The sequence below is a fragment of the Thunnus maccoyii genome, chromosome 7, assembly GCF_910596095.1.
Source record: "Thunnus maccoyii chromosome 7, fThuMac1.1, whole genome shotgun sequence".
Taxonomy (NCBI): Eukaryota; Metazoa; Chordata; class Actinopteri; order Scombriformes; family Scombridae; genus Thunnus; species Thunnus maccoyii.
In genome coordinates, this window is record NC_056539.1 from 14,679,456 (window position 1) to 14,689,758 (window position 10,303).

Sequence of the window (10,303 nt, forward strand, 5' to 3'; positions counted from 1 at the left end):
TCATTCAGTAATTCTCAAGAATAAAAAGGAAAAATTAGATGAATATCAGGAAAAATAAGCATACTTTTGCATAGTGTCAATGTTTTTCTTTCTGTAGCTCAATCCTGTTAATTGTCTTGACAATCAGGTTAATCTTGCAATTGACACTGCAGTGCTTTTGGTGCTATTTCACACTATCTGTCACCAGAAAGTCTGATGTGATAATCAGATACTGAAGTAATTTGATCGTCTTCGCTCAGCCATCAGTTGTTCCAAACAGATTAAACATGGCTGGTGTATTTTCATATGATGGACACACAGTTCTGGTAGGCTGCTGTGATGCCTTTGTTCATCACAAGAACCTTTTGTGTCTTCTTCTTTCTCTTTTCTTCGTCACTCTGCGTGGTGCCACTCTGATCACTTCATCTAATGGAACACAAATTAAAAGGAAGAGCGAGAGTGACGATCATCTGCTCTTATCTCCCCTGGGGCTTAGTGTTACAGCATGACACACACACTTACACTGTTATCCCTTCTGTAGAGTGTATCTAAAGTCACCTTCTCCTCCTCCTACGCAAATACTTAACAGCAAAGTTTCCAAAAAGTTATTTTTTTCCAGACAGTCTGATGCTCAGTGAGCTATACGCTGTTTACCCCATTATCGTCCCTGACCGTTGACACCAAATCAAATGGAAAAGTACACACACACATGTATTTGTAGCCGGGGGAGATGCTGGCAAGATATGAGATCCACATCAGGTCAGTAGTTTGGTGCTTCTAACTGGAGAGGTTCTGTCTCGGTCGTCCACTCCTCTCCCCGAGGGAATACATTGTGTGGTCTGGTTTAGAGAAGCATTTCAGTCTGTAAAATGCTTTAAAAGCCTCCAGTTGTAGTGTCTGAAGGGAGTAACCTTCAGAAGTAATGATGGTCTAGTTGTATGAATGTGTGTATGTGCAAAAAAGGGAGTGTTGTGTTTATCAATGCCTGTTTTTATGGGATACTTCAAGAAAAACTTCATAGAATTAAAGGTGATTTTGTTCCTGGATTTGAGAGTGTTTAATCTATAAATGTACTTTAGTTTCTAGATGATGTAAAAATATAAGCTTCATAGCTCAAATATTTCCAGCAGACTAGGTAGATAAGCTGAAGGCAAGACTCAGCATGTTTAGCATTCTTGTGCTGAAAGGCCATTTATCAGACAATCAACCCTACATAATATTCCTGACAAGCTTTCAGTTGTTGCGTGGCACATATGCAGTTTTTTAATTTTTGAAACAACACTTCTTTGATTTCACACAAATGTAGACAAAAGCAGGCTTCTCATTTCCAGCCAATGAATTTTGATTATCACGGCTAAAATGAGAACTGTCGCTGGTAGATTTTATCAGCTATATCTAGCTAGCTCATTAAGCTAATGTTAGCTCCATGAATTGGGTGAATGACTGACTTTTTAATATTTGCCAACCGAAAATGAAAACCCTGTAGAAATGGTCTGTGCACTTGATATGCATTTGATTGCTGCATTCAGCACCTTTTGTCCTAAAAGACTGAGGCTGAAGCTGCATGTCCCAAACTTCCTCACCAGCTGATGATCCATAAGGAACACATGGAAGTAAAGGAGCAGCACTGTCTTTGAGACCTCACATAGTTAATGATGTGCTCCTCAGCCTTGGAAGTAACGCTTGATTACTCTTGGCAGTAAACTAGGTAGCCAGACATGCTAACGTACCATTGCAGCTTACGTTAGAACAAATAAACACGTTTAATTTGAAAGAGAGACTTTCTTTCTCATTAAATTCTTATAAAGAAAGAAAACTGGAATTGGCAAAAATCAGGATCGGCAGGTCAGATTTTTAAAATAATGGAAATCTCAATCAGCCAAGAAAATTGCAATTAGTGCATCTGTAGTATTGAGTTATTTTTTAAATCAATTTCTCTGATTCCATCTTCTCAAGTGTGAATAATTTCTCGTTTATCTAGCCTTCTATGATAGTAAACTAAATGTCTGTGGGTCATAGACTGTTGGTCTGGACAAAAGAAGACATCTGAGGATGTCACCTTGGGCTTTGGGAAGCAGTGATTGACATTTTTCACCATTTTTGGACACTTCATCAAAAAAATATATAGTTGTAGCCCTACTATTTAATGTCCATCAGGAAATGTTCTTTTTGCTTGTGTTCCCAGCAGCATGCTTGGATTGCAGCTGCTGAAAGGTACATGGACACACCAATTTCAAGCAACTCTCAAACCACAGCTAATTAATTATTACACCATACTGTAATGACGTATAACCAGAGGCTGCCTGGCATCCTAATCTAGCTGACTGAAACATGCAATAACACTGTAGTCTTTCAAGGTGGACTTATTTTACATTTGCAGCAGGATAAAAAGTGCGCACATGCATTTGTTCTTGTACAGTATACGTGTACTCATGTGAATGCATTCATATAATTTGCGTGAGACGTGCGTGTATGATTGAATGGCAAAGCTCTCAAGGAGAAGTGAAACCTCTCCACGCGTGAGTGCCGCACAGGCTCCTGAAATGTCTTAGAGGTAATCATAGCATTCAGCCGTGCATGCAGAGAATGCAGATAACGCTGTTGAGTTTTCTGAAACAACTCAACAATGGCTTTGCCTGTCTATACTGGACAATTACAGGCTGAGGAGAATGTGACACTTCTTGAGTGAACCACTTTAATGTAAATAACCACTTCTGGCTCTTGCGAGACACAAGTAAGTTGCTGCTTTATATATATAAAAGGAAAATCTAATACATTTTAAGAGGAAAAATGCACAAACAGAAGTCTGAAGCTGCCAGTGAGTAGCCATTTTTACTTTCCCTGAAAACCTCAACACTCAAACCTTTATAAGTCTGTAATTACTAATCTTTTGTACTCAGACATTTAGCAGCCTCTTTGTAGATACATGGCATCATCATCATCATTTGTAGTAATCAGTCCAATTAAGCCACTGTCATTGGGCTTTTAGCTGATGTTCTTTTACAACAGTTGATTAAGCTTATATTTCTTTATTACTGGCATCAAAAGCACCCAATACTTTAATTTGATGTTTTGTATGCTTTGGTCCACTGCTCACACAGTTCCTGATTAGAAGAGCCTGACTGCTCTTAATGTCTGCAGCACATAGCGTTGTCTAGTGCATATGTTTTTGTTGTGCTTTTTTTTTTGCTTCTGCATGCATTATAATAAGTAACAGTGAGTAACTCACATAATCTAAAGTGTGAAATCCAGATTTAATGATTTACTATCACTTGTACATTCATAACATCTCAACACAAAATCTAAGTATTTTTCATTATCACAAATTTAACTGCATGTCCTGCTTTTAATTTGCTGTCTAAAACCTAGTTATGCTCAAACTGTCAAGGGGACAGAGATCAGCTGGTATTGAAAGTAGCGGTGTTTTTGGATTTGCCAATTCCCCAAGTAAACCTGCCAGGTTTCATGGAACATTTCAACATTTGGAAAGTATGCCTTTTTGCTTGAGCTTGATACTCTTGCTAGATGGGGAGATCAATACCGCTCTCATATCTGTCTGGGGGCAAAACAGCTTGCCTGTCTTTATCCAAAGGTAAAAAAACAGCACCTTATCTCTCTATCGGTATCTCTTTTTACAGAGGGTTATTTGCATGAATGGATTATATGTATTATAGGAACTGGATATTGGATTCAAAGATGGCACCTGTTCACTGAAATGAAAAGTGCTTGCCTGGCGCATAAGCCAAACAAGTTTTCTAACTTCTGGGATCTGCTTCCACGTTTTTGCGTTCCACTGAATGTTCTCAGTAGTGTTTTTCCCGCTGGTCCTGCCTGCAAGTTCATTCCATAAACTTTACATTGGGTTGATGTCACAAATTTTAAAATCTGGGAAAGTTTTATAATATTTTTTGTAATTCATTATAAAATCTTAATGGCTTAGGAATTAATAATAGAAAGAGTAATAATTGACCTTGTTTAAAGTTCAATGTCTGCTGTCGACAGTTTTACAGTCTCTGTGTCTCACTTATTATGGGGGTCGATGTGGTAAATGCTTTTTGGGCTGCAGGGGATTTTTAAAAAAAATTTTGCTGCAATACTGCAAGTGGCCACTAGGAAAAAAATTGGCAGCAAAGCTGAGTGGCGGCACAGTATCCAGCTTTGTTAATACATCCATGGGTATTATTATTTCTATTTCTTGGTCAGGTGCAGGGACAGGAAGTCACTGCGCCTGGCCAAGAAATAGGCAGTGTCTGTAATCACTCCTCGTTCACTCATTCACTACTCCCTAAATAACTGACTCTTAATATCTTACTCATTTGTACTCATCCTATTCATTGCCTCTCTGTTTCTTGATTGCATTGAAGTTATTCTAATTTGTAATTGCACTATGTATTTTCTGTTTTTATGTCTGTGAAGCACTTTGTAAACTTGTTTTTGAAAAATGCTATATAAATAAAGGTTATTATTTCTCAGTAGTTTGTAGTAAATGGAGATTTTGTACACTTACAAATCATCATGATTGTGCATCATCACTGTCAGCTGTAGAGTTGCACAACTCTAATTTTCACATCTATAATTTGTGGCTATTTCCATTATGGCATTGTTAGCAGGATTAAATAAATTAGATACAAGGTAAATTTATGAGAATTAAACTTTCTGATAGACAGATTTTTTTTTTTTTTAGCTTTGATAGAGCCAGACTAGCTGTTTCCAGTCTTAATGCTAAGCTAAGCTAACTGTTTGGCTAGAAAGAGAATAAGCATGTTTTCCAAAATGGAACTATTTCTTAAAATATGTATCATTAACATACAATCAAACCATTGAGCTCTGCAAGTTTGCTCTCATTTATCACCTCAGATAAATTAGGCCAAGCATTAATGAGAGCTTCAGCCAGTTATCTGCAAGACTCACAGAAATGACTGTGATATAAATCCTCAGATATTTGTCAAGCTGACCACCAGGCCAAAATGTCAGCGTGGACCCTTTGAGAGTACTAAAAAGGGCAAAGACAATTAAGAATGCAATGAATTAATCAGTAAGTCAGTTAGTTGTCTATGTATTATATTGGTGAGCCAGCCCCAGTGTGTGACTGCTTATTTAGCCTCAAAGCTGCTGGGAGTATGCAGTTTCCTGCCAGAGGGAAATAATGACAATTACAGAGACAGATGGCGTGTATGTGGCCGCCAGTCTTTCTACCAGCATATTCTACCGCCTGAGAGCCAGCGAGAGCCTGAGTATCACAAACTTTGGATCCCTGGGTAACAATCTTCCTGAGCACCACATTATTGCAATGTGCTGAGGCACAGTACTGGGCATGCAGCAGAAATGAAAGAAGATGATTAAAGTCTCTATAATGTACACTATAATTATAATGTATGCAGAATATAAATGTTTTAGTCTATTACATATCCTACTGTTGCCAGTGAATGCGATACTTTGGAATCTGATGGTATTTAATGATTATAAATAAGCAAAAGAGGCGTAGTGCAAAGACTCAGACTGGACTGACTGCTTCACGCGCTGAAATATGAGACACAATTGCCTCAAGAAATGAACTGAAATGAATACTTGGGTAAGAGAATAACACTTCCAACAGCAACCAATCCCATAAATTTAATAGAGATCGATTGTGAGCAGAGGCAAACAGCAACATTGCTTTGGATTTTATTACTGAATCAGTGATGAATACACTTTTTTATGGTGCTTTTTTGTGTTGAACAAGTAAATATATGTAATGAAAGGCATCATTTAGGTTAAAGAAATAAAGTAATGGGTGTATTTTGTGTTTGTATGTATTTTACAACATCAATGTTTCCTCATGACTTACTAATTATAATACTTTATCAAGCAGGAGGCCACAAGTGATGTTAATGGTAAAGATCTCCCTGCAGTAGTACAGTAAAGCAGACATGAAATTATCAGCACTGTGTCACCTGGTCTTTCTGGCCCTGAGGGTGGGCTCCTAATCTTAACTGCCTCGGCCTTCAGAATAATAAGTTGCACCCACATGCAGCCTTTGTTCTTGTCCTTTGTCTGGGTCCACAGCTGCAGGAGGAAGTGGGAAAGGCGTTATGGAATAATGGAGCTCTGGACTGGTGCGACTTCGCCAGTCAGAGCAGGATGCTAAATGATGCGTCATTATAGCGATTTCATAATGGCATTCTAATTGGGCCCAGGCGGCACAGCAGCAGCATTTTATGTCAATCATTTCTCTTTCTGGCACTCTGTCTTTCTCTGGCTGTCCTTTCTGCCCTCTATACGCTGGTTTTTCTTTTTGTCTCTCAGAGCCTGTTCTGAGTTTTCAATCTGCCATCTTTCTGTCTTCATCTCTTGGGTTTTTTGTGTGTGTGTGTGTCTTTTATCTTCTCCCCCACTTTCTTGGCCATTCTGAATGAGGAACAGATAGATCAGAGACAGATACAAGGAAGAACAATCAACGTGTTTCTCGGTGCAGACGACTCAGGCAAACCATTCTGCTTGTAATGACAGAATCTGCACTAGTAGTCCTGTGGAAATGTGAGGGTTAGTAGGAGGCTGGATTATGTGAACAATAACGATTACAAAGCTTCATTCATTCTGGCCACCTACACAGGGTGATGCACACACGCTCAGAGGTGACTCAAAGGGTAGAAAGCAGCACTGGGTTACACAAAGGCCTCTGAGTCCACTGAGTGTCATTGAGGTAAAGAACCTCTGATATTATGATCAGTTTTTCAACCGCAACAAAACCACGGTGACAATGAGCTGAAAATAGTATACATGTATTGTTTGTGTTTAAATGACATTGAATAGAAATCATTGACCACAAACATTTTAATATGAATAGCTGGAAGTATGCAGGAGTCTTAAGAAGATGTGCTCTATGTTGAAACGTTAGTTAGTTGCTGCACCTTATTAACAAGCTGTAACTATGTGCTCCAGCGCTCATCATGCCACATCCTGTGACAATCGTCCTGTTGGGTGTGGCAACAGTTTGAGCTCTGAGGTCGCTAAAGCGCGGCGATTTCCTCATCTTCAAGTCTTGTCAATTCACACAAACGACAGGAAGAATATGCAAACTCCACAAAGAAAAGCAGATTCTGGTTTCAGACCCAGGACCTTGCTGTAAACATGGCTCCACTATGCTGCCACCTCAACAACTGTATAGGAGCCATACAGTAAATACAAATAAATATGTTTCAATTAATAGATATAAAAATCCAATTTGAAGGCTCATTATAAGTCCGATATTAGTTTTTCACATTGTTTCTAGTGGGGCCTGATGTGCTGTACTGAACTTATCACTTATTATTGATATACATACTGTACATCAGGCATGTTTTATCAAATAAAATGATGGCTCACTTTCTTTGTAATATTAATACTTTACTTTTATTACAGCCAATGACAGCAAGCAAACACCAAAGCATCATCATTTTACCTTGGCAAAAGCCATCTTTCCATAATGTTAGCAAATATATGTGATATATATATATATATATATATATATATATATATATATGTTCCCAACTGTTGTTGGGAATTAGAATAAGTTAACTTTGCAAATCACAAACACATTAGATGGACCAAATTTTTAAAAGAAGGTTTAAATTTTGGATTGAGGGAAACTTAAGTTGTTCAAGTTCATTCTAGTTATTATTTGTAGGTAATTATTTCTTTCTGGGGTATTTGAATTGTAATGATTTTATTCATGATAATATACAGTAGGTGTTTACTGATGTTTTGTTGGTAGTATGACCTCACCTGATCACCTGGACTCCTGCATCTTTGCTATCTTTATGTCAATGACCACAGTGGCCATACAATAACATCCAAGACATTTTGTAGTTGTGTGTGATTTAATGTCCTTCTTCTCATTATGTCAATAAATAGAAAGACATAACAAGTCAATTTTCCTTCTAGAGCCCTTAGTCACTCACAGAAACCAAATAAATTCACGGTAATTTCAACAGACATGATGGTTTTGTTACTAAATGTGCCTTCCTTCCTCTGAATTCAGAGCAATTAAAAGATTTTCTGTTGGTACGCCGGCTTCTTCTTTGTTTGCTCAGTCATGGAGGCTATCACTGTTTATACTAATTACAGAGTTCTTCTCCTGTTAAGTTTCCATATGACTGTCAGTGCTTTCAAAAATGCAAAACAAAAATTTCATAATGTCAGTAGATTTGTCCTGAGAAACAGATATCCATATCTGTGTACCAAAAAGCTTCCAAGAACTAAGTAAACTCATACTACGACTGACTATTGCATTTTATGGGAGATGTGGTAGCTGAACAGCCATTTATGAGGATCACAGTATACAAGAACATCAGAGATCAGATCAGATACTTGAATAAAGGTTTGACATGTCTATATAACATACTGTTTTTATCAATTTTGAAGATGTTCAATCATGAGAAAAAACAATAAAGTAAAAGAAAATTAACTGTGAGTGACAACCCCACTGAGGTCTTCGATCATTAATAGCTTCGTTTCAAACTTGCTGTGATGACGCCTGCTGATATAAACAGGAGGAGACGTGATGTGACAGGGATGTCATGTTGGTTTGAGAAGCTTGGGCAGACTGACTGTCACAGACTCATGTAAGAACAATTACGGCTGCGAGCAGCAGCAAACTGAGCTGCAGCGTTTTAGTCTGAAGAGAACAAATGTGACTGAAAAGATTCATTGTTGTATCTGAAACAATTCATTAGATTATAATTTTGTTCCTACTCACAGCTTGTATCGAAGCCAAGGCTGCAACTAATTATTTTCATTGTCAATTAATCCTCTGACTTTTTTTGATTAATCAATTAATTGTTTGGTCTTTAAAACATCAAAGAATTGCAAAAAATTCTCTTTTTTTTCTTAGAGCCCCACAATGTCATTAAATGTCTTGTTTTGTCTGAACAATCCAAAACCTTAAGATGTTAAATTTACTATAATGTAAGACAATGAAAAGCAGCAAATTGTCTACAATAGCATTTACATTCAAACTGTTGAATGTTACAGGCTCAGATCTTGATGAATTTTCCAATTCAATGAAATAATTTTTACTCCAGCAGTAAAGAGGGTACACACAAGTCAAAGTGATGGATTTTATAATTTCCATAAGTTGCAATGTATAAAATATTCTCTTTAACTGAGCCACATTTCCATGAAAATAAAAAGATGGTCACATATGGCTGGTATTTAACAACTGTCAAAGTTTCAAACTTTAAACAGTTGTACATATTGGTGAATTGTTCCCACACTTTAGTCTTGTGAGGCCGAACATTTGTGAAAAAGCAGGGAGACATAACATTGGTGCAAACTGTCTGTACAGCGGTGAAAAGGGTAAAACATGTCCAGTGATTATATGCATGAATGTGAATGAAATGTAATCATTTTATACATTACATTTTAATGATCTAAAAAGTAACTAGAGGAGCGCACTCAGTACCTGGTGGGTTGGACAGTTTTTCAAAATCTGTAACTACAATCATCCCCAAACCTTAACCTCGTGGTTATTATTCTAGCCATGATGACGAAGGTCGGCTAACTTAAAGCAGGTAACGCACACCAAGTTTCTCTTAACAAAGTGATCATTTTAACCCAAACTGTGATCTTTCCATAAACCTAACAAAGTGTTTTTTGTGCCTAATCCTAACCAGACCTTAACCACAGCGTTATCACATCATAAAACATTATTTTTTAACAGTGATTTGTAACATTTTTGAAAAGCACAGACAAGCGATGTTGTCCTGCCGATTACTGCCTGTAGGGGCGCCTGATTAAAAAATACTCCTATGTGTCGTTCTGGGGTGCATGGTCAAACCACATATTTGGTTGTTTAATTTGTTGGGAGAATATCAACCCTCCATCAAACTACCAGTAACACAAACAAGTCAACCCACAAACTGTTTAAGTAATGAAGTATTACTCAGATCAGTAACTGTAATATATTTACTGAATATCTACCTGTAATCCTTTTTGCCCAACACTGATAATGACACTGATTCATTACTTTGGTTCAGATATTTATTATATATGAGCACAGCCTGATTGTCATGTATTGCATCAGCAGTTGTCTTTCAGCATGGACACATTTCAGGGCAGAATCTGCATTTATTGACTGTGGTTTTATGAGTGTCACTATTACGGTTGAGACATTTTCACCTCAAAATATTGCTGTTGTGATAGTTAGAGTCATTTGCAAATATAATGTGATTGCAGCCATTAGTTTTGGGCAATTACTTTTAGATGATGTAATTATCTTTTTTTATTATTATTATTTTCTTTCATCCAAACTGGATGTACAGAAGTTTAAAGCAAACTTGTCTTATGTAATTCAAGGAGAAACAGT